At 41.2% G+C, this 23,943-nt stretch overlaps 1 long non-coding RNA gene across 1 annotated transcript; it reads left to right on the forward strand.

Moving 5' to 3' along the window:
* Window positions 1-438: 438 nt before the first annotated feature.
* LOC128312146 (uncharacterized) lies at window positions 439-16,217 on the forward strand. Its single transcript, XR_008291059.1, has 3 exons — window positions 439-1,110; window positions 13,943-14,064; window positions 14,142-16,217. It is a non-coding gene; the product is annotated as an uncharacterized LOC128312146 (long non-coding RNA).
* The last annotated feature ends 7,726 nt before the right edge of the window (window positions 16,218-23,943 follow it).

Raw genomic sequence — 23,943 nt, forward strand, 5'->3', positions numbered from 1 at the left:
TTCCACGTGCCTGAGAACCAGATAGTCCACAGTGAAAAGGAACAGAGGCTGGGTGAACTACTTCCTCTCTTCTGCCATAACAGACTCCAACTCACTCTTATTTTCTGGTCTACCGAAATAATCATGTTATATGCCGAGCATGGCCGCCCTCTCTCCCCACTTACACCCACACAGATAAAACCATTCTTTCAGAGACTCCCTCAGCACTCCACAGCTCCTGCCTTCCCTAAAACACTCCTCCACGCCACTCCCCCCACCCCCCAACCCGGCTCAGCTTCCCACCCCCACCGCTTCCTGGCCCTCCCACCACCCCCCCCCGAAAAAACCACCCAGGCCTCCAGCCAGGAGAAGTTGTTAAACCCTGTCCTCTGCACCTTCACAGCACATTTGCTTTGATACCAAAAGAGGATTCATCTTGGCCGATGAGAAACAAATGAATATGCAGTGATTCGCCACTTGCTGTAAACGCATCGCCAACAATTCCCGCTGCTGTGTTCTCTTCTGTTTTTATCATCAATTAAAAAGGCTCCGTTTCGTTAGGGGCATTTTTGCCCCCTCCCGAAAATGGAAAGAAGCAGCAAACAGCCCTCGGAGAAGGCACAAAGCTCTTCTGAGAAATGTCTAGCAGAGACAGCTTCTTACAGTAACACTTTATTTTAATGGTCCTTTAATGCAGAAATTGACCATGGTCGTCCCTCTTAGGCCTCATTCACCCTAAATAAAAATGACCTTGTTGCCAGAGATGGGTCCTAACAAGGTATCAACCCCGGGGGTAGCCCAGGGGAGGCAGCGGGGCAAGAGAAATGCCCTCTCTCTGCGGCGGCTGCAATTCCTGCCTGTGACCTTGCACCCTCCCATCCAGCTTTCCATTTCCTTATTTAGATGAGGCTCCCTTATACTTGGAGGGAACGATTTCTCTGCTGGGACTCCATGGCTATCAGCTTTCTGAGAAGTGGTTTGTTCTTCCAAGAAACCAAAGGGAGCCTGGTTGGTGTGCGTGCTGGCTTGTGGCTGAGCCGAGGGAGCCACGGAGGGCAGCTCACGACAGACCATCAGGACACCGGGCTCCTGAGCCCTCGACATCCACTCATCACGAGCCGCAGGTTGAAGGTAATGTTTTAAGAGGCTTTCAAGCTGCTGGGAAGTTGTGGGTTTGAGAAATGTTCTTTAAACCTTTTGAGCATTCCAATTCCATTTCAGCAAGTGTGTTGAAATGGTGAGCAGAGACACGGACAAAGGACTGACAGCTAGCCCACTGGTCACAGCCCCTCCTCGTTCCCGCCCACGGCAGGGCCCCTGGGAGGGACAGGGTGGCATTGCTAAGGCTCCACTGAGGGGTGAGAAGAAGTCACAAGCGGGCAGGGAGAGAGAGCTGACCTTGGGGACAGCCTGGGAGTGCTGTCACGTGGAGCCCAATGCGGGGGCTCGAACTCACAACCCTGAGATCAAGGCCTGAGCTGAGATCAAGAGTTGGACGCTTAACTGGCTGAGCCACCCAGGCGCCTGAGTTACTTCTCTATTACACGGAGCAAGGGGTAGCATCCAGCTCATAAAGTTGCCTGTATTAAGACGATCCACGCGACGTGCTTAGCCCAACACTTACCAAATTGTAAGCACTTTAAAAATGGCATCTGTCATTATTTTGTGTGTTAAAGGCAGCCAGGCATGACCACCACCACCACCCCTAAATGCATAGGTTTCCATTTAGCTCCTGCTTTCACATGTTTGAAATGTACTGGATATACCTCTCAGTATTGCCATGCACCTGCATCGATTACAGAGATTCCTTACTCCCTGTCTTCCTTGATTTTTCCATTTAATTCATCATCCTCCAAATCCTTCTCAAGCTAGCTGTCATTTGATATTAAATGTTGATTGGAGAGAAAGTAGCCGCTCCTGATAAACTAGTATTAGCCTGGGATTCACAATCAAGGCCATCTGTAATGACTGATGAGTCGTCTGGGTTTGAGTCCGGTCGGTCACACAGAGTTCCAAGATAAAGTGGAAACACACCAGATCTAGGCTTTTCCTGTCTCTGATTAAGCAGCCGAAGGGGAAGGTCTCTAACTGGTGGAGAAATATGGTGCCTCCTGTCAGGAGGAAGGAATGCGGACATGGTCTCTACCACTCATTGGCATTGCAGTCCTGTTCCAGAAAGACTTGCTGTGGAGCCTGGGGGAAACAGCAATGTACGGTGCAATTCTGCTTTCTCCCACATCCAAAATTACAAAAATAACAGTCACACTCTTTAATAGCAACCTAAGAGAAGCACCAATTACAGAACTGAAGTAGTTAGTAACTGCATATTCATTTAACATGTTTCTCCAAATAACTCAAGTTGTTCATAAACAGGCTAAAAAACACCAAAGAGAACACTTTAATAAAACCCAAGTGTTTTCCTGCTAACTTTTCACTCACTTATCTGATTTGGCCTAGCAGTCTCTAGAATAAATCAATGCTAGATGTCCTCAGAGGACCCACAGAATCTTTTACCGAAGTCCTAACCAAGGTGCTATGTTTAGGTTGCCCATGTCATGAACGGAGTCTCTAACTCTCCCTTCATCAGCCATCAGGGGAAGCGTCACCCACCGTCGTACTGGCACAAATTGTATTTCCTGAAGAGTAAGTGAGAAAGGAAGGCAGAGAGGGATGGAATGAGACCGAACACCCAGCTCTTACTCTAGAACTCACTCTCAAGATACGTGGAGTAACGGCCATTACTCGCCCCCCAGATACCTTCGTTTTCCTCGGCAGAGAAGTCAGTAATGGATGGGGACTGTGAGTGTAGGGAGATGTCTCCACATGGGCTTGGGAGGATGGGGGTCCACGTCCTAGCAAGGAGGCTGTATGACTTGAAGCTGGTCACCTCTCCAACTTAATGCCTTCCTGCTCTCTCCTTCCCAGCCTCCCAACACTGTGCCGCGACAGACCCACCCTCTGTAGTTACCCCTCCAGTTCACACATTTCTTTCCCTCTCCTCGGAGGAATCTTGTCCTTTCCTTGTAACATCTGTTTATCCTTTTAATCTCAGTTTAGCCATCTCTTCCAACCAGGTCCTTCCCTGACCTACCAACTCAGTAGCATTATGTGCCCTTCATATCTAATTTTCTGGCAAAGTATAGGTCTTCTGTCTTAACATTTATCATAAATTTATTTGTTAAGACTTTGGGTTGCAAGGTGTGGAAATGAGTCTTTGAGGGACTATAAGCAATATACAGATGTGGTGTTATCTTTCACCATCCGGGTCTTAAGGAAGGATTAGCACCATAAATTAAAAGGTGATAGGACTCTTTCTCCCTCATGTTTTTGCTAATTTCTGAATATCTATTTCCTTTCTATTGGTTTTTGTAAACCAGCTTTCTCTCTAGCCATATGGGAGACTACGGCAGGCATGGCTGTAGTCACATGCAGAAAACTAAATGTCTCTGAATGACAACCTCAAATTTCTGTCATATTCTTAGGGGTTTTTTGTTGTTTTCCTTTGTTTTTTTTTCTTTTTCTTTTTTCTTTTGAGAGAGACAGAGAGAATGAGAGCAGAGGAGGGGCAGAGAGAGAGGGAGAACCTCAAGCAGGCTCTGCTCTCAGTGCAGAGTCCAACGAGGGACTTAAACCCACGAACCGTGAGATCACAACCTGAGCCGAAGTCAGGAGTCTGATGCTTAATCAACTGAGCCACGCGGGCATCCCTCTGCCATAATTTTACTGGCCCTATTTAAGTTAAGCATCTAACCGAGGGCCCATTGTAGAGAAGAGAGCAATGGCTATGTGATGAGCTATCATCCCAAAAGATGCAAAGTACCATACTATTTGTAACTAGCCTACTTATTTGTATGTCTATATCCTTGATTATCAGTAAACTTTGTAAAATAGGTCAATCTCCATGTTTATCTTATTCACAATTATATCCTCATAGAACTCTATGCCAAACACATTACAAATGCCCATTTTGGTATGTAAAAAAAAAATAGAGGCCTGTCTAATTCCCTCCGTATCAAGGACTTCCTTCTTCCCAACTTTCAAACCTATTTTGTTTCCCCCACTCTCTCTCACACACACACACACACACACACGCACACACTAGGCCTACCATCACCACCTACTTTGGATGGTGATCTCCTATATTTCTTTTATATTTTAACCTCTATGAAATCTTCCCTTGTCTTCCACAAACACTCCCAGGGACTTTACACTTTATGTGTCTCTCCAACTGGAATAATAATAAGAAATACAAATTATTTATATCTTACTATGTTGCAGGCATAGTGATAGGCATATCACATACTTTTTGTCTAATCTTATAACACCCAATATTTTGCCCAGCTGAAGCTGGGAAATAGCTGACAAACTTGCTCGAGGTCACAACTAATAAATAATCTTAGTCCATCTGAGTCCAAAATTCAATATCGTCCTCCCCCTAATCTTTCCACTCATGTAATCTACTAGGCAGAAAGCCCCTCAAATCCAGTAACCATTGATAAATTTACTTCCCTATTCTCCAGAGACTCACATATTTTACATTTGCTAGAAGCACATCAGGTATGCTCGGTAAATATTTATTTGCTGAAGAATGAATAAATAAGTGGAATTAATGAGTAGGTGGGTTCTACTGGGGGAAAAATAGGCATTCACCAAGAATAATTTTTCCTCTATTCTGACACCTTTGTAGTCTTTATACGTCAAGAAAATAATTAGCTCAGATGAAAACAATTATATTAGTAGTTCTACAAAGTTGACATGGTGGAAGGACTAGCTTCTGTTAGATAAAACCTGTCCCTAAATAAATAAATAAATAAATAAACAAACAAACAAACAAACAAATGCTTCATACAATATACAACATAACTAAACCAAACAAAACAGCAGCTACTTAAGGCTTTGCAAAACAACCAAAATTTCTAAGACTTAAGAGCAGGAGTATCAAAGAAAAAGAGACTCTCAGAGAAGGGAGGGAGCCTAACATAAAATGGAGCTTATTGAGCTTCTAACTGTTCTGCATTTGATAAATCCTAATATGTTAGAAGAAAGGGGCCAATAAATTAAGAAGAATGTTCAACTTCAAAGTGGCTACAAAGAATAGGTAAGGCACAGAGGACTTTAAGGTCAGTGAAAGTATTCTGTACGTTACTGCAATGGTGGATACGTGTGCTTATAGATTTTTAAAACCTACAGACTACCCAAGGCCAAGAGTGAGCCCCAATGTAAACTATGCACTGACTATGGGGTGATAATGATGTGTCAGTGACAGTGATGTGTCAGTTATAACCAATGTGCCCCATGGCACAGCATGTTGATGGTAGGGAAGGTCAGTGTGGTGGTGGGGGGCATGGAGTATGTGAGAATGCTCTGTGTTTCCACTCTACTTTACTATGAACTTAAAACTTCTGTAAAAAGCTATTTACTGAAAAAAAAAAAAAAAGCCTCAGAAGAGCTTTTAACTGTACCACTGAGCTAGGGAGAAAAAAAAAAATTGGCATTCAGGACCTACCAAGCAGAAGGAGCTCTGATTAACATTCCAGGTTTTTAGTTAAGATTCCTGAATAGTAACATCCTAGGAATTAGAGAAAATTGAATATAGACAACCCTTTGCGAAACTTGAATTTCAGTCTCAAAGTCCCTCTCTCTTTCTCTCTCTTTGTGTGTGTGTGTGTGTGTGTGTGTGTGTGTATACACATTTCAGTCTCAAAGTATCTCAATATATATATATATATATATATATATATATATATATACACACACACACATATATGTAAATTTGAAAAACAGTTATCCAAGTCTCCCTCTCAAGGAAAGGGGTATAATTAATCTCAAAAAAGACAGGAGGACAAGGGCAGCAATTAGTTAAATAGAAGGTAAACATATAATAGGAAAAAAAAGAAGAGATTTTTCAAAAATGTTAATAAAAGTGATAAATCATTAGCTATACAGAAAAAGAAAACAAAAGATGAGGACAGTAAAAGGAAACAGCATTACAGATCCTACAGAAATTTAAACAACAGTAAAAGGGTATTATGCACAACTTTATGCCAGTAAATTTGAAGTCTTAAATAAAATGTAAGCATCCTTGAAAAGTTTTATTTAACAAAAGTTAACACAAATTAAAATTTATTAACAAAATTAACACAAAAATCAAAAATATGAATAGGCTATCCTAAAGAAATTTATTTGGTAATTTCAAAACTCATCCAATAAAGAAAAATACAGGCCTAGGTGGTTTCACTGGTGAAATATCCCAAGTATCTAAAGAGGAAATGATGCAGTTTTCAACAAATTTTAGCTAATGTACTCAGTAAAAATATAATTAGGATAATACATCATTGCTAAGCAGGATTTATTCCAGATTTTTTTTTTAAAAAAAAGATGAGTTAAGGGGCACCTGGGTGGCTCAGTTAGTTAGGCAACTGACTTCGGCTCAGGTCATGATCTCCCAGTTCATGAGTTCGAGCCCTGCATCAGGCTCTGTCCTGACAGCTCAGAGCCTGGAGCCTGCTTCAGATCCTGTGCTTCCCCATCTCTCTACCCCTCCCCTGCTCATGCTCTGTGTCTCTCTGTCTCTCAATAATAAATAAACGTTAAAAAAAATTTTCTTTAAAGCTGAGTTAATATTTTAAAATAAATCAACGTAATTCACCAATTAACAAAATAAAAGGGAAACACTTCTCAATATATGCAGAGAAGCATTTGATAAAATTCAATATGCATTTATGATAAAAACAAAACTTTTGGTAAACCAGGAATAAGAAATTGTTTTCAATCTAACAAAGAACATATTTTCCCAAAACAAGAGCTAATGGTGAAACATTAAACGCATATCCTTTGCCATTTGCAAGATCAAGAATGAAACAAGCATATCTGACATCACAATTTTATACAACACTGTTGTAGCCAATGCAATATAACAAGAAAAAAAGTGTAAAGACTTTAAAGAAAACAATAAAACTCATTATTTGTAGAAAATATAAATGTGTGCATAGAAAATGATAAAGAACCAATAAACAATAAGTGAAAGTTGTTACCTAGCAGGTCAAGTTCATCTCTGTACACTGGAAACAAATAATTAGGATATAAAATTTGAAAATAAAACTTCATAATACTACTAAAAATAATCCTCTATTTAGGAATAAATCAAATGAACCCTGTGAAACTTGTCTACCTATAAATCAGAAAATATTACTGAGACTAATTAAAGAGGAGCTGAGCTAATGGAGGGATATACCATGTTCTTGCACTGGATGATTCAATGTGGTCAGCTTGTTCACATTAATCTATGGGTGAATAAACCTCAATCAAAATCCCAACAACCGGGCACCAGGGTGGCTCAGTTGCTCAAGCGCCTGACTTCGGCCCAGGTCATGATCCCACACTTCATGGGTTCAAGCCCCGTATTGGGCTCTGTGCTGACAGCTCGGAGCCTGGAGCCTGCTTCAGATTCTGTATCTCTCTCTCTCTCTCACTGCCCCTCCCCTGCTTGCACTCTGTCTCTCTGTCTCCCCAAAATAAATAAATATTAAAAAAATTTTTCTAATTCCAACAGCATATCTGCATGACCTGAAAATCTGATTATAAACTTCATATGAAAATGCCAGAATAGCCAACACAATCTTAAGGTAAAGGAGAAAACTGAAATAATTAATCACTAGATAGTCAGAATTAACATAAAGTTAAGTTATTACGGGAATATAGCATTACTTCAAAGATACACAAATAGATCAATGGAACAAAAGAGAAAGTAAAGGAATAGATGACATGATTTATGGCAAAAATGACAGCACTATGCAGTGAAGAGAGGACTTTTTTTAATACATAATGCTGAGTCAAATGGTTATCCATATATTAAAAAAAATTAATCATGATCCCTACTACACGTTATACACAAAAATTGACTCCAGGTAGATTTTAGACCTAAAATGAATAATGATCCCTACTACATGTCATACACAAAAATTAACTCCATTTTAGACCTAAAATGAATAAAATAGAAATAAATGTGGAAAGGAAAAGCTTCTAGAAGAAAATACTGGCAACTATCTTCATGACTTTTAAAAAATAAATTTGACGTAGTCAGTGAAAAAAGGTTTTAAAAAGGAGCAAAGATTGATAAATTATGCTATATTAAGATTAAGAAGTTCAATGCATCAAAATTATCATTAAGAAAAGATAAGAAAATCATCATTAAGAAAGCATGGCCTATAGGGTACCTGGGTAGCTCAGTCAGTTAAGCATCTGACTCTTGATTCAGCTCAGGTCATGATCTCACGATTCATGGGTTCGAGCCCTGAGTTGGGCTCTGCACTGACAGCTGGAAGCCTTCTTGGGATTCTCTCTCTCCCTCTTTCTCTGCCTCTCCCCCACTCATTCTCTTTCTCTCTGTCTCTGTCTCTGTCTCTCTCTCTCAAAATAAATAAATGAACATTAAAAAAAAAAAAAAAGAAAGAAAGCATGGCGCAAAGTGGGGAAAGATATTCAGGAGTAATACCCAGAATATATAAAGAACTCTTATAAGTCAATACGAAAAACATGGATAAGTAATACAAAAATAGTCACATGCACATAAAAGAATAAATGACCAATAAAAATATATTAAAATGTGCTCAGGGCACCTGGGTGGCCCCACCGGTTAAGCATCCAACTCTTGGTTTCAGCTCAGGTCATGATCTCATGGTTCGTGGGATCCAGGCCCGTGTCAGGCTCTACACTGATAGTGCGAAGCCTGCTCGGGATCCTCTTTCTCCTCTCTCTCTGTCCCTCCCCTGCTCGCTCTCTCTCTCTCTGTCTCAAAATAAATAAGTAAACATTTAAAAATGTATCAAAAATGTGCTCAACACCATTAGACATGAGAGAATCAAAGTATTGAAAAGTGTTAACACTGACAGTCCTGAGTGTGGGGAAAGTATGTGAAGCAACTAGAACTTTCATATCCTATTGGTGGCAATGCAGACTGACACAATCCTTTGGTTAAGCTCTTGACAGGATCTACTAAAGCTAAATCTACACGTAACCTATGACCCGCAATGCCACGGTGATTCAACTGCTTTGCATACAAAAGTGCGCCAAAGCACGCGTATGGGAATGTTTAGAGCATCACTGTTCACAGCTCTTCAAGAGTAGAAATAAAGAAAGTGTTTATCTGCAGTAGAATGGATAAATACATTGTGCTATAGTTGTATAATGTGTGTCACTTCGCATCCTCTGGGAAGCACACAATCAGATACGGTTAGGAGTGCAAGACATTTATTGATGGATGAAGCAGGAGTAAGCAGAGTAACTCTTCAGAAGGCAGTGAAGACCTGACACCTGGAAAAGAAAGAGGGGAGGAAGGAAGATTAGGGGAGGAGCTTAGACACAGGGTGGCCCTGAGAAGGTCTAGCCAGTCCAGTGGGGCATCCCCGTGCAAATACTGCCCATGGAGGAGTCAAGACCAGCACCCTGAGGCCATTCTCAGTCACTGGCTGGATACTGCTCCCAGAGAGCATGTCCTAGAGGTTTGCATGCAGCAGTGGGGCCGAAGCACCATAGCTGGAGGACGTTGGCTACCTGTGTTCCTCAGGCCGACATCACACCCCCATGGCTGCCATACAATGGAACACTGTAAGCCATTACAGATAGACGACCTATCACAAAATACAACATGAAAGATCTTACAAATATAACATTAGGCAAGAGACCTAGACAAAAAAGAAAAGCGCTTACTGAACGATTCTATGTATCAAAAGCTCAAAAACAGTCAAAAATCAGTCACGACGGCAGATGTCAGAATAATGATTACCTTTGAGCAGGGCCAAAATGACTGGGAAGGGGAGCTTGGTAGACTCTTGTGACTTACGCATAACGATCTGAGTGGTGGCTACATGCGTGTTCACTTTGTAAAAATTCACTGAGCTGTGCACCATGATTTGTACCGAGTGTATGTATATATGCAGCACTTCATAAAAAACAAGTTATTTTAAAAAAACAAAACACTGCTATAGCCTGACAATGGTATTCCCAGGCATAGATACCATATAAATCCAGAGAACAAAAGCCCAAGAGAATAATGGCTTTGTGGAATGTAGTGAAATATAAAGAGGATAAAATATACTTATTTTGACATAAAGACTCAAATAATTTTACCAAGATATTTCTATAATTATTAAACCTCTATTATTAATGAGAAGCAGGTGATGCTGCTGCTTTATTTATTTTCATAAACGATGCTTTGATGGGTTAATAGCGGTGTATTTTTATTCTGAAAAAGCTTGCGCAGACCGGTATTAGCTTAACACAGCACTTCTCAACTTCTTCCAGGCTGACACAAGTCAAAGCTTAGAAAACTTCCATTATGATGCTCCCTTTTACTGAATTTGCATACTGCTTTGCATAATAATTGATGCCTCTGTTACTTTAATATCTTTATAAAGCGCGTCCCCACACAAGACGTGCCGCTTCCTTTTTCCCTTGGCGAAGCCAGTATGTACCTCAAAATGTTGCCTCAAAATGGCAACAGAATGGAGAGAGAATTGGAAACATATAAAGACCACAGGACTGCAGGTACGGGATGTGTTTTAGAACTCACAGGAGTGATCTTGATTAATGGAACCTAGGAAACATTTATTCGATCCGTAAATAAGTATTAGAAACGGCAATGTGCTAGGCACTGTTGTAGGGACTTCTCATTCCTACATCTTTCCATAGGCTGGCTATGAATTAGCACAAGTGGAACCACGTGCAAGACTGGGTCACAGCCGAACTGAGTTTTCTTCACACCTCTGGGACTAGTTCAGGATGCAAAACTGCTAGAATGTATCCTCCAGATCATGTGGTTTGGCGTCCTCAGTTTACAACCCAGGAACCTGCAGGCCAAAACGTTTAATCACTTGCTTGGTATCATGGAGATCTAATTAGTACCAGACGTCTGTGTGTTTCTCCTGAAGAGATGGTAAAATGAGTGATGATAGGCATATCTCTGAGGACTTGACTAGTCTCCTGGATAATCTTTGTGGCACTGAAACACTTCCCATCACACAGAACAATCTATGGATTGGATCGTTTTCCTAACCCAGCCTTTAGTCACTGTCCGAAAGCCTTCGGCTTCCCATAAAATCAGCACAGAAACATGTTGGACAGAAGCCACGCCTCTCTGTTGGGACGGCTCTGTTAGATTTCTTGCAGTCCTGTAGCTCACTTATCTGATGGTTGATGGGAGACCCACTTAGTCTTATTTTTAAATGTTTGCCAAGCTCCTCACTCAATGCCAGCCCAGTCCAATCTGCTAAATCTAAACATCTGCTCTCTCGTGGCTAACACCAGTCAGGCTCCAGGGAAATGTTTTCACCTATTTCTCCCCCGATGGCCTGTGAAACCAAACCTGATGGCCGTGGGGCTAGATGTGTTGTGCTGGTCCTGACAGCAGAGAAGGATGATGGGAATAGAATGGGATGGGGGCCGCTCAGGTAAGAGACAAATCAAATAGTTTGTGAGATCTTCCTCTCAACATAAATATAATAGCTTCCTACATAACGAAGCATGGTTTTGTAGTTATGTCAGATTCCAATTTGTGATCCGGGGGAGTACAAAGTGAACTTGTAGTGTTAAGTGAAAAGTACACACACACGAATTTTTTGCGTCAGCAACTAACTGGGTGTTGGATGCTAACACTGCAACACCTGTAATTTTACAAAATGTTGCATAAAGTTTACTTAAATATTTTTATTAAATTATGGTTGACATACAGTATGATGTTAGTTTCAGGTATACCACAGAGTGAGTCGATATTTTTATACATTGTGAAATGATCATCTCAATAGGTCCAATTATCTGCTGTCACTATACAAAGTTATTACAATATTTATTGACTATATTCTTTACATCATACTTTGTTTCTCTGTGACTTGTTTATTTTACAACTGAAAGTTTTCCCCCCTTTTAAAAAAATTTTTTTAACATTTATTTATTTTTTGGAGACAGAGCGTGAGCGGGGGAGGGGCAGAGGGAGCGGGAGACACAGAATTCGAAGCAGGCTCCAGGCTGTAAGCTGTCAGCACAGAGCCCGATGAGGGGCTCAAACCCACAGACTGTGAGATCATGACCTGAGCCGAAGTTGGAGGCTTAACCGACTGAGCCGCCCAGGCACCCCACAAGTTTGTCCCTCTTAATAGCCTTCACCTATTTTGTTGGTTCCTTCAACCCCACTGCGTTCTGGTAACCGCCAGTTTGTTCTCTGTATCTATGAGTCTGTTTCTGTTTTGTTTTGTCTCGTTTGTTCATTTGTTTTGTTTTTTCAGATTCCACATATTAGTAAAATCATATAGTATTTGTTTTCTCTGTCTGATTTATTTCACATATTACCGTCTAGGTCCATCCATATTGTTGCTGATGGCAAGATCTCATTCTTTTTTATGGCTGAGTAGTATTCCAGTGTGTGTGTGTGTGTGTGTGTGTGTGTGTGTGTGTGCGCGCGCGCGTGCCACATCTTCTTTATCCATTCATCTATTGATGGATGCTTAAGTTGCTTCCAAATCTTGGCTATTGTAAATAATGCTGCAATTAATATTGGTATAAAAAATGTTAAATAACACAATAGAGATGCAATCTACCGAACTCAGACTACAGAAAATTCTATAGGACAAATAAGGCAGTTCTTTCAACAAACTAAATGAAAAAGAGAGACAGAGACAAAGAGAAACAGAGACGGAAAAAGAAAAAAAGAAGAAAATTAAAAGATTAAAAGAGACTGAAGAGGTATTTTAACAAGGGGCACCTGGGTAGCTCAGTTGGTTGAGCATCTGACTTTTGATTTCGGCTCAGGTCATGATCCCAGGATCATGGGATCGAGCCCCACACTGGGCTCTGCAGTGAGCGTGGATTCTCTCTCTTCTCTTCCTCTGTCCCTCTCCACAGCTTGTGTTCTCTCTCTCCTAAATGAAAATAATAATAATAAATAAATTTTAAAAAGGGTGTCTCAACAAATTGGAGTGTATGAGCTTGATTTGGATTTTGATCCCAACTATACAATAAATATGTATGTGACATTTGCTGATATTAAGGAATTATTACCTTTAAGGCATGATAACGATACTGGGGTTGTGTTAAAAATCTCATCTTTTAGAAACACCGCTGACATATTTACAAATCAGATTAGATGGCACGTGGGATTTACTTCAGTGTAATGGGGGAGGGGTGAAACCGGAAGGTGAAATGAGTTAAGATTGGTCGCGAGCAGAGCAATTATTTGAAGCTAGGTCATAAGTCTATGGGAGTTCATTATACTATTCCAACTACTTTTGTATGTTTGCATTTCTCTATAATAAAAAGTTTTCAAGAAAACAAAGAAAAATATTTTTAAATTTTGTGATTCACTTTATTTTATTTGGAATATTGATATTTATTAATACTAGGTTTCCCTTTTAACCTTGTAGATAATTACAAATAATTTAGAGAAAAATGTACTGCTTGGAAAAGTTAAGCTAATAATTTCAATTGTTAAAAATGTCACTTTTACTTGAATTTACCTCACTGATGAAAATATTATCAAGTTTTGTAAGCTTTGAGTATACACATACATGTTCTTTTTATATATATATATTTTAGGTATATATTTAATATACATGTTCTTTTTTGAATCCTTTAGATTCTTGAGCAGGAGTACAAATTGAGAACATGATAGAAACGGAAAATATAAAAGGGAATCTCAGAAAAGAGCTTAGAAAAAAATACATCGCTGAAAAGAAAAACAGAAATGGAAATTTTCCCAAGAGGTGGCTGGCTTACATTTTTAAAAACTAGAAACCATGAAAAAGGGTAGGCTTGTGTTACATATAATGCACATAAAATTCACGAGTAGGATATTGCACGTTTGATACAATTACTCATCCAAACACTGAAAACGTGCAAAAGTGTTACTGTCATCAAGCCTCTGTTTGTAACTCAGATAAAATCCCTGTGTTTTTACATCTTTTCCTGCATGAAGGCTGAACCACTGAACATGATAATGAGAATGTGTGAGGACCCTGGTTCGACACTTGCCCTGCGTTGAGAAGTGTTGGAGAAGGGGGCTGCCGGGAGAGACACAGTGCCCTCAGCCCAGATATGGTAGGTAGTCCCTTTCAGAAAATAATTACCAAATTACCAATAATAAGAAGTTGAAAACATTATATTTTGCATTATAGGGTTTCTAAGAAGAAAGAGAATTGTAAAGCTCTGATCCTTTAAAACGCTGGAGAAACCTCCTGGGAGGAAGTGAGACTTGTCTGAGGGCTGATAGAAGAACGAGTATCATTAAATGCACTCGAAAAAGAAGATCATTCCAGGGACAAGACTTTACAGAAGTACCGATGCGAGAATGAGGGGTCCAAACTCTCTAGAAGACTCCAATGAATGGAGACAGGCCTCAGTCAATTTTACACCATGAGTGCAAGTTTAAGCTGGATTAGTCTGGCCCTGCTAAGTACCTTGCTCAGGAACTGAAATATTATAGCTGCAACATGGCTAGCAGAGGAAATGAAATGGAAGCCTATAAACCCTGAAGTGGATAGCAGGAGCGCAAATTCAGAGAACGAAGCAAAGTTTTATTTTGGGGCTGTACCGTAAAGGCGACTTAGGTAGACCCAAGGGCCAGGGTTCTGTGTGCATGTGTGCGGGCCCTTAGTGATCATTAACTTTGGAGGGGGAAAAAAATGTTACATGGCCCTGCAAATAAAAATGATGAAGGTATTTCTTGTAGCTATTTCTGTGTGTCATGAAAACAGCAGGATTTTTTAGAATGGGCTGATATTCTTTATCCCAGTCCTCCCTAAAGGGAATTACAGAGCTGAGACCTGTAGGAATTTATTGGTCTGACGGGAAGAAAGCACAGCACCAAAAGGAACTCACACATTCCCAGTGACTCACTTGCGTCTCTATCTGAATGCAAAGCCTGGCCTTATTTCTTGAAACCAGCTTTCTGGTAGACTGTTTAAGAGTTAAGGGATTACAAGAATAAGTCATTGATCCCCCATTTCTAAGGCTAACAAAGAATTTCATATTACTGAAACCAGACATTGCCTTTAAACCGACAGATTTTAACCAGAGGGGAGGCGGGAGGGTGTTTTGTGTTTGCCTTGTGATGATTTGAAAGTTGCGTGACATTCTTGGGAAGAAAAGAAAGAGAAAACATTGCATCTTCCGAGAGCATTTTTCCACGCTCTCCTTGAGAAAGGCAAATTAGAAATTATCTTGGACAGAGTGTGCAAAATGGAATGACCCAAAGCTCTTTGAAGGGTGGCCTATCTTTTTAAATCAAGCAGCATGATTTACTGTGTACTTAGAAGACACACTGTTTTCAGTCAGAACAATTCCAGGTGAAAGATGAGGTACTTATAGATGAGATAGTTCCATAGCTCTATTGATGAAAGCAAGCCAAATAAATATTTTACAGCCCTTTTGACAAAATGCTTTGATTAAAGGAATTACAGGTAGAGACAACCTGCCGCTGATGAAGATGAGGGTCTTCAACAACATAAAGCAACTGAGTTTTAAAACAAATACACCAACCTTAACACATTTCAATAAATATCGCTTCCCTCTCCCAAAGGGGTTACCTTACGAAGCTATAAGCTTTCAATAAGGCTGCAGCAATTTCTTGAAAGAGTTTCTGACTTCTCTGTTTCAGCCTTCAGGGAGAGCAGTCTATCGTTTTGACTATCTTCAAAAATAAGGGAACTTCAACACATGAAAATAGATTTTCATTTTTGAAAAGTAATCAAAAGTCCATTGGAAGGAAGTCTGGAGACTGAGAGGTGGTGAAGCTCAGTAATACTGCTTTTCTTTAAAAATAAGTTGTAAGTTGAACACAAAGGGGTGACTTCTAAGCACCTTCGAAATTGGATCTGGAGATAATTTTCAAGAATCACGAAAATGATTTGTTGAAGTAAGTGTAATGACTCCCAACTACTTCGAAAGGAGAAAAGATCGGTCTTTGCGTATTTAGACATTTCATACTTAAATATTCTAATATTTATACAACCATTCGGAGATGGATATATGTAGCAAAATGTAAAATGTGCATACCCTCTGTCCGTTGAAGTCATTCCCCTTCAAAGACATCATCCTGCAGATAAAAGGAGGAGTAAACAAAAATACCTATGGAACACGATTCATCACCGAAGTAGAGAAAAACTAAGACAGACTCATTGTCACCAGTTAGGGATAAGTTAAATAAAAAATACTGTAGCCACAGTAGAAACCATGAGATTGTTTAAAAGGATGATGTAGAGCTGGGAGGCCACACGGATTTTAGGCCATGTGTTAACTGCAGTCAAACATAGTGTTAAGGATCCTGAGATTGAATTTCTTTATTTTTAATTGTTTTAATGTCTATTTATTTTGGAGAGAAGTGGGGGGGGGGGGGGGCAGGGGCAGAGAGAGAGACGCACACACACAGAATCCGAAGCAGGATCCACGTACAGAGCTCGACACTGGGTTCCAACTCATGAACTGCGAGATTATGACCTGAGCCGAAGTTGGAAGCTTCACCAACTAAGTCATCCAGGCACCCCCTGAGACTGAATTTCCTCCTGAAGAAAGCAAGCTATTCCCCATGACTGACGAGGAAGAGTAGAATAAAGAGAGTGGCGGTACAATGGCCTCGTTCTTAGCATTCCTAACATAGCTATTAGGGTTAAGACAGGTAGTTCCCTAGAAGGAATTTAAGAGGGAGAGCTAGTCACAGAGGCACTGAAAGAGCCACAAAGGAACCAGGGGAAAAGGAACAACCCAAAGATTTCCAAGCACTGCCACCCCCAGGGCTAGCAGACCACTGGACGGGAGCTGTCCAAACCATTACCCAATGAGCTGTTTGCCCGAGGCCGCAGAAGCAGAGTCACAGAAGAGACGGAGCCCCCTCCAGAGATCAGAGCCAGCTTGTCAGTGTGAAATCTGTGCAGCCACACAGAACACTGCACTCAGGAGGGCCCCCAGGGTGTACCTGGTGCGATTCTCTGCCGCCATCTTGAAATTTTTAATAACTTTGGAACAAGAGATCTGTTTTGGAACAAGAGATCTGATTTTCACGTTGCACTGGGCCCCATAATCTCCAGGGACTCCACCCAAAGCAGAGGGAGACTAAGATAATATACCCAGGTGGTCCCATTCTCCCCCCGCTTCAGTCTCCCATTAGCCTAACTTAAATGGACGCTCTTGGGGAAACTGAGGTACAGTTTGGAGAGATCGGTCCCAAGAAGGAAGGCATGGCTGGGGAACAGGGGAAAAAAGACCTGAGAGCTCACAGGAAAAGAGCAGGCACAGCAAGTATATACATGTTATCATGGACAGATCTTCATTTATATTAAGGATTTAAAAAGTTCTAGAACACGGAACAGGTTGTTTATATGCGTATATATTCACATTCATTTTGAACAGTCAGGAGGTATTATACACCAAGGTGTTTAAAACAGTGGTAGGTGAGGACAAATATGGGCTATTTTTCATACTTTTTGTATAACTATATTTTCTGTTATTTCATATATCTGTGTGTGGATTTTCATATATCTCTATACAATTTATGTATACCTATATATGTATTTCTATATACCTATATGTATTTTATATATAGTATATGATATTACAATACATAAAATAGCTTTATTTTTTTTTAATTTAAAAATATACAGAGAGGAGGGCCTGCGTGTGGAGTGAACAATCCTATCTTTTTATCACTGGGGGGAAGCCAGAACAGAAACATAGCCATAAATCCACTCTTGTCCAACACGGCAGGGAGCCAGAGTAGAGTGAGAATGGGTGACCCGGAGCCCGCTGGGGAAGATCTGAAATGTAGTCGCCGTACATAGGTGAAGGTCAAAGATTTCAAGCTGGAGATGAGGAAATGTAAGCAGTAAGTAAAGGCAACTCCCTCCAAAACAGAGCAGTGGAAGGAAACAACGGAATGGCATTTTCACAGGGTACCACGGAAGGCTGCGGAGAGAGGGGTATAGCTTCACACCTGGCAGCCAGGGCTGATGTCACCCGGACATTGGGACTCCCCCAGAGTCCTTTCTGGGGTGGGTCTGGGGAATGGGACCATTTCTCTTATAGAGCAGCGGGTCCTCATATTTTCATTTTTCTTCTGAAAGCCCTGCTGGTAACGGTGGTTGTTTGGGAAGACCAGGGCCGTACGGGAATGTGACAGGGGCCACACCTCAGCCAGCCTTCCACCTCCCGCATCCTCTCCTTTTGTACCTGTGTTTGCTTATGGTTCATCTTAATTTTGTTTAAAATCAGGACACTTACAGATATTCTGATTTCCCATGAGCTGGTGCATGCTCAGTAGAAAAATAGAGCAGGGCTTCGATTTTTAAAACTAATCAGAGGCGCCTGGATGGCTCAGTTGGTTAAGTGCCCAACTCTTGATCTCAGCTCAGGTCATGATCTCACAGTTTGTGGGATCCAGCCCCTCATTGGGCTCTGTGCTGAGAGCACAGAGCCTGCTTGGGATTCTCTCTCCCTCTCTCTCTGCCCCTTCCCTGCTCACGTGCGCTCTCTCTCCCTCTCTCTCTGCCCCTCCCCTGCTCATGTGCCGCGCTGTCTCTCTCTCTCTCTCAAAATAAATAAATAAACTTAAAAGAAAATTTTTTGAATGGTTTATCTATTTTTGAGAGCGAGAGAGACAGAGCATCAGCAGGGGAGGGGCAGAAAGAGAGAGGGAGACACAGAACCCCAAGCAGACTCCAGGCTCCGAGCTGTCATCATAGAGCCCGACGCGGGGCTCGAACCCACAAACTGCGAGATCATGACCCGAGGTGAAGTTGGACACTCAACCGACTGAGCCACCCAGGCGCCCCTAAATAAACTTTTTTAAAAAACTCTCTAATCAGTACCATACAAAGTAGATGACTTACATATTGGTTGTTTTTTTTGGAAAGATAAAAATAAGAAAAGGAAAGCCACCAATGCTTTCCTGCTGAATAAATGACTCTGTAAAAAGTTAATTTAGATTTAAAGCCACTCCATTTAAGGAATAATTTCTCAAGATGCTGACCTTGGAGTCACTCACTCTCGGTTTTTAAGGTGACTGAATTTTCATACAGATAGTTGACTATGCCATGTTTTTATAATGCTTCAAAAACCCACTTGAGATACAAACCCCTTTTCTCTTTCTCCAAAATAATAATAATAATAACAATACCCAGAGAAATGTTGCCTTGATAGGGAGTAGATGATGCTCTGTGGTAAATATTGTTAAAGCAGTCTTAAAAAGGAATGGCTTATGCTGAATGCTTTTCCTTCTTAGCAAAGAAACTAAGAACCTAGGAAGGAAAACCCTTCAAAGTTCTCTGTGTATTAATCCCCCCAGTGGCAACTTCTGTAATTCAGCAAGGAAATTCTTTGGCATCAGGATCAGACGGTAGAGTGCTGCTTCGGTTAATTTTATACTGCAGTTTCCAGAAATACAATCCTAATCTATGTTTACTCATTCTCCTCAGACATAATCATTAACCCTGCCCTCCTCTTTTTTTGTGAATGCACGTGTGGGTCCCACCAGGTATAACCCAGCTTTTTCCTTGATCACCATGTACCACATATATGTATCCCTCCCCTCTCAGAAGAGCTCTGTTTACCCAGCCTTATCACCTACCCACAGTCTGCTCAGTTGCAGGAGACTGTGTGACAAAGGGGCCATAAATGTGACACTGTCCTTGAAAGATACCAGTAAAATTTTACATGATTATCCTGACTGAGACGGGGGGCGGGGGGGGGGGGAGACTCTTAAAGAGGAGTCAGATTATTTTCTTTTGTCAGAGGTTAAATAGATAATTAATTTGCATCTGTGCCTTTCCACAGCCATTTTACACCTGTCTGACAGAATAAATTACAAACCGTGAAAAAGAAACAGTTCCCTTATTTGAACATTGCTGAATAAAATCTTTGAGAGAGTTCACCTTTTTAAATGATTTCAAAATCGTAAGCATCAGGTTCTTGTTTCCATCATTGTCAAGCCTCAACTCAGTTTGATCCATGAAGCGGTGAGTGCCTCCTCCAGGTGCTGGGTACTTTGAGAGGTCAAGATAAACATAGACTCTGGAGTTCTTCACCTGCCAGCAATGCAAGGCAGAGGAAAGGGCTGCGGAAGACTCAGCAGAAGAACTTATAAGGAATAAGCTGCTATTAATAGGGTGTTCGGAGAAGGTCTGTACAAGGGTCTTTTGAGTCTTGGTCTAATCCTTGAAATATGGCTTCAACATCAACATATAGAAATGGCAGGGGAAAGAGGCTGATGGGAGGATAAGTAAAGGGGAAAGAGAGTGGGGCCAGGTAGGAGACTTGAAATTACACGAAACATGTTTTGAATTCAACTCTTCGGGCAGAAGAGTGCAGAACCTTCTTAAACACGGAGACTTGGTGTGGTAATAGCTGGGTTTGAGAAGGCAATCTCCAAGGGCAGTCTGGGGGATGGAGTGTAGTCAGGGAAACCAGTGAGGAGAACTCTGGTGGTAAAGGAAGAGAAGGGGAGGGTCTGGACGAAGGCAGCAGGAATAGGAAATAGAGAAGCAGGAATAGACAGGAGGGAAGGAGATTTTTTTTTTTAATATTTATTTATTTTTGAGAGAGAGAGAGAGACAGAGACAGAGCATAAGCCAAGGAGGGGCAGAGAGAGGGGGAGACACAGAATCCAAAGCAGGCTCCAGGCTCTGAGCTGTTAGCACAGAGCCCAACGTGGAGCTCGAACTCATAAACCACGAGATCATGGCATGAGCCGAAGTGGGATGCTTAACCGAGGGAGCCACCCAGGCGCCCCAGGAAGGAGATTGTTTAGAGCATGGTGATCAATTCAAGGTGCAAGAGAAAGGAGGAGAAAATGAAGATAATACTAAGATTTCAATGGTGATTTTTTTTTTGTTATGACATTATTAACAGAATTAGGAAAGATAAGAGGAGAAGGGGTTTTTCAAGAGGAGATAATTGGGCAGAGTTAAAAAAAAATGAAAGAGTATCAATGGACATAAGAGTGGAAGTTATCAATGGAGTTGAGAACAGGAAGTCGGAGCTCTGGAGAGAGAAAGGGCAGGGATGTAGATTCGGGGATGACTGTCATAAGGCAATTAGTTAAAATAGGGAAATAATTAGGCATCTAAGCTTTCTTCACATTGAATCACATGGAATGGGGGAATGGGAGAAAAATGAGGACCATGAGAAGGATCCACTATAGAGAAAGAAAAACCAGAAAAATGTAGTAACCCAAAGGCCAAAGTAAGATCTTTTTTTTTTTTCTTTTTATTGCCAGTGTGTCAGGGCTTGAGATGTGACTGCGAGGGAAGAGAGCAAAAGCAATCGGTATAAAACTTCCTTTGTCAGAAGTGCAAGGAGAGAGGTGGTCAGTAGCCAGAAGGCATATCAGGTTTGAGAGAAGGTGTTTTTGTCATACGAGAATTCCATAAATAAGATTCACTGATGGTGCAGGAGAGAGAAGCAAGGACCTAGGATATACTCTTGCCCGAGGTGTGGTCAGGTGCTACCATGGGGGGTCATTAAAACCAGTGGTCCCACTTGCAAGGACGTCTAAGCTTTAGCTAGGCTAAATTCCTACAAAGAGAAGCAAGAGAGAGCAAGAACCTTGCAAAGCTCTAAAACAGTGCTGGAGGACTTGAACAACAAGATTTTAGATCCCCAAACACCAAAAGGATGGAAGGGGATAAAACCTAGGCTGCACATAAAGGGTCTTGCTTGGAGGAGGAGGAAAATCGCAGGAGCCTCTGGAGAAGGAGCCATCAGCCAGAGTGTGTTGGGGAGTGGAGCCAGCTGAAGTTACAAAAGGCTTGTACTGGCCCCGAGGGGGAGTGTGATAAGAAATCAGATGAATAACAGCGTTTCTAAGCGTCATGGAGGGTGCAGCTGAGATTAGAGAACATTGATTTGTAGTGCATCCATTTATATATAAAAATTGTACCATGTACATGAGTACTGGCTATCTAGCCAAGAGCTAATGCACACGTACAATATTTTATCTCCAGTAATGGTACTTAAATTTTTTTAGTAAACTCCAACAGTCAAACACAATTTTAACTTGACCTCCTTTCTGATGCGGGTGCATTTACTGAACACCGCCTCGTTGCCTTTGACTCACTCAGCATTTCTTGTTAGTTTTTAAAAACCAAAAAGAATTGATTTGTTTTCCTAGGCAGTTCTGAAATCACCCCAATCATTAAGTTGTATTTAGGAGAAAAGGAAGAAAAAGACTTTCTATCTGGAACATGCTCATATTTTTTGGCAAGAAAAATCATCTTTCAGAGATACATCCTTGGACTCCCTGAGCTAAAGGGGACCAATGCTATCTTTACAAATGATGCACAATGAACTGGGGAGCATGTTGGCTCCAAACGTTGGAGAGCACCTTCATTGTCGTGGTTCTGTGACACTCTGTGACACTTGTCAGACACCTACCTACCTCTGAGTCCTCTGCCCTCCTGTTGGGTTTGGCTGAAGTCACACAGAAGAGAAGCAAGGCAAAGAGATGCCAGGGAGCAGATGGCAATTTCAAAAGCATTTTTCCCTGGGGGCAGAAAAAAGGTTACAAAGAATGGATTCTGCTCTTACCTAAATTAATTGAATAGGAAGCTCATGATCTACTGTACCTAAGACAAATGAGTTGGGGGCAGGGACCGTATTTGAGAGAAGGAAGATGTTTTCACGAGTACTTTCCATTTCTGTAACTCTCCTGTAGAATACTAACAAGCATTTATCAGTGAACCTTCACTGCAGACCCAAAATGACAGGCATTTCTTTGTATTGATGGCCCATTAGAGAAGGACCATTGGTTCCCAGGATGTCTGTCTCTGGACCACTGATATGAAACATTGATGCTCTGGCTGAAGAGGTCATGGAAGTCAATGGTAAGGCTATTGCCTTTGATTCCCATCCCCCAGAAATATCTGGTCTTCAATTCTGCGTTTTTAGCCTTCATAATGCCAGCAACCCCAATCTGTATTGCTGAACTCCAGCTCCGACCTCACGGCCCATATCTCATTCAAAAGATCCTACTGGCATTTAGTGGGAGGAGATATTGTTCTGGTTTTCATGTGAGGCCATGAAACAAGCATTAAATCATAAAGCCTAATGGTGGCAGTCAATGAAAGAACCCACACCTCAGACCTAATTGGGACCAGAATTCAAAGTAGACAATGCAAGTGTCCTTTTCCTCTCTTTTCTTTATTCTACCCCCAGGCACTGCATTTTCCTGGCTCTGCCCTGTGAGCCTCAATATCTGAACAATAATTATTCTTGTTATGCTCTTACTGTTATCATCATTACAAGAAAAAGCAATGTCTGGCAATGCATGTAATATTTAGCGCCTTAGAGGTGATGTCTCATTTAATTGTCACACACCCTGTGGATGTATGCAGTTGTCTACTAATGCATTTTCAATGTATTGCAAGTGCATACATGTCTATCCACACAAAAACTAGGTCTTTGTCATTAACTTCCTGCCCTTCAACTTTATAAGTTGGTGTTTAAAGCTGGAAAGTGATTTTGTATTTCAGCCAAGGGATACCGAGGAATGCCTTAGAAAGCGACAAATAAGAAGCGTGTATCATTCTTCTCAACCCATTTCTGTCCTTTTGGATACATCTTAACTTCCCTCTTGCTTTATTCTTTCATGACGCCAACCAATATTGGCCACGGAGTGGCCGATTCCAGACCTTCCCTCATGTCTACACATCTCTCTTGTTACGTGCTGCCAATAGAAGGAACATGATTGTCATCTGCTTTGAATGATCAATCAGAATCCATTTTCCATTTTGAATGGGAGTCTTTTAATCATGCAGTGTACATAAAAAGGATACATTCATATTGGAAGAGGTTAGAGTCTTCAGAATCTATAGATGTCAATTCAACCTGTCATAGTCCTAGTCCTCCAGCCCCCTTGTAACTCACTCTGGACATCGGATTCTGGACTATTCTTGACTGAGACACAATTATCATGTCTGGGAAGGGGTCAGG

The sequence above is a fragment of the Acinonyx jubatus genome, chromosome C1 (genome assembly GCF_027475565.1).
Source record: "Acinonyx jubatus isolate Ajub_Pintada_27869175 chromosome C1, VMU_Ajub_asm_v1.0, whole genome shotgun sequence".
NCBI lineage: Eukaryota > Metazoa > Chordata > Mammalia > Carnivora > Felidae > Acinonyx > Acinonyx jubatus.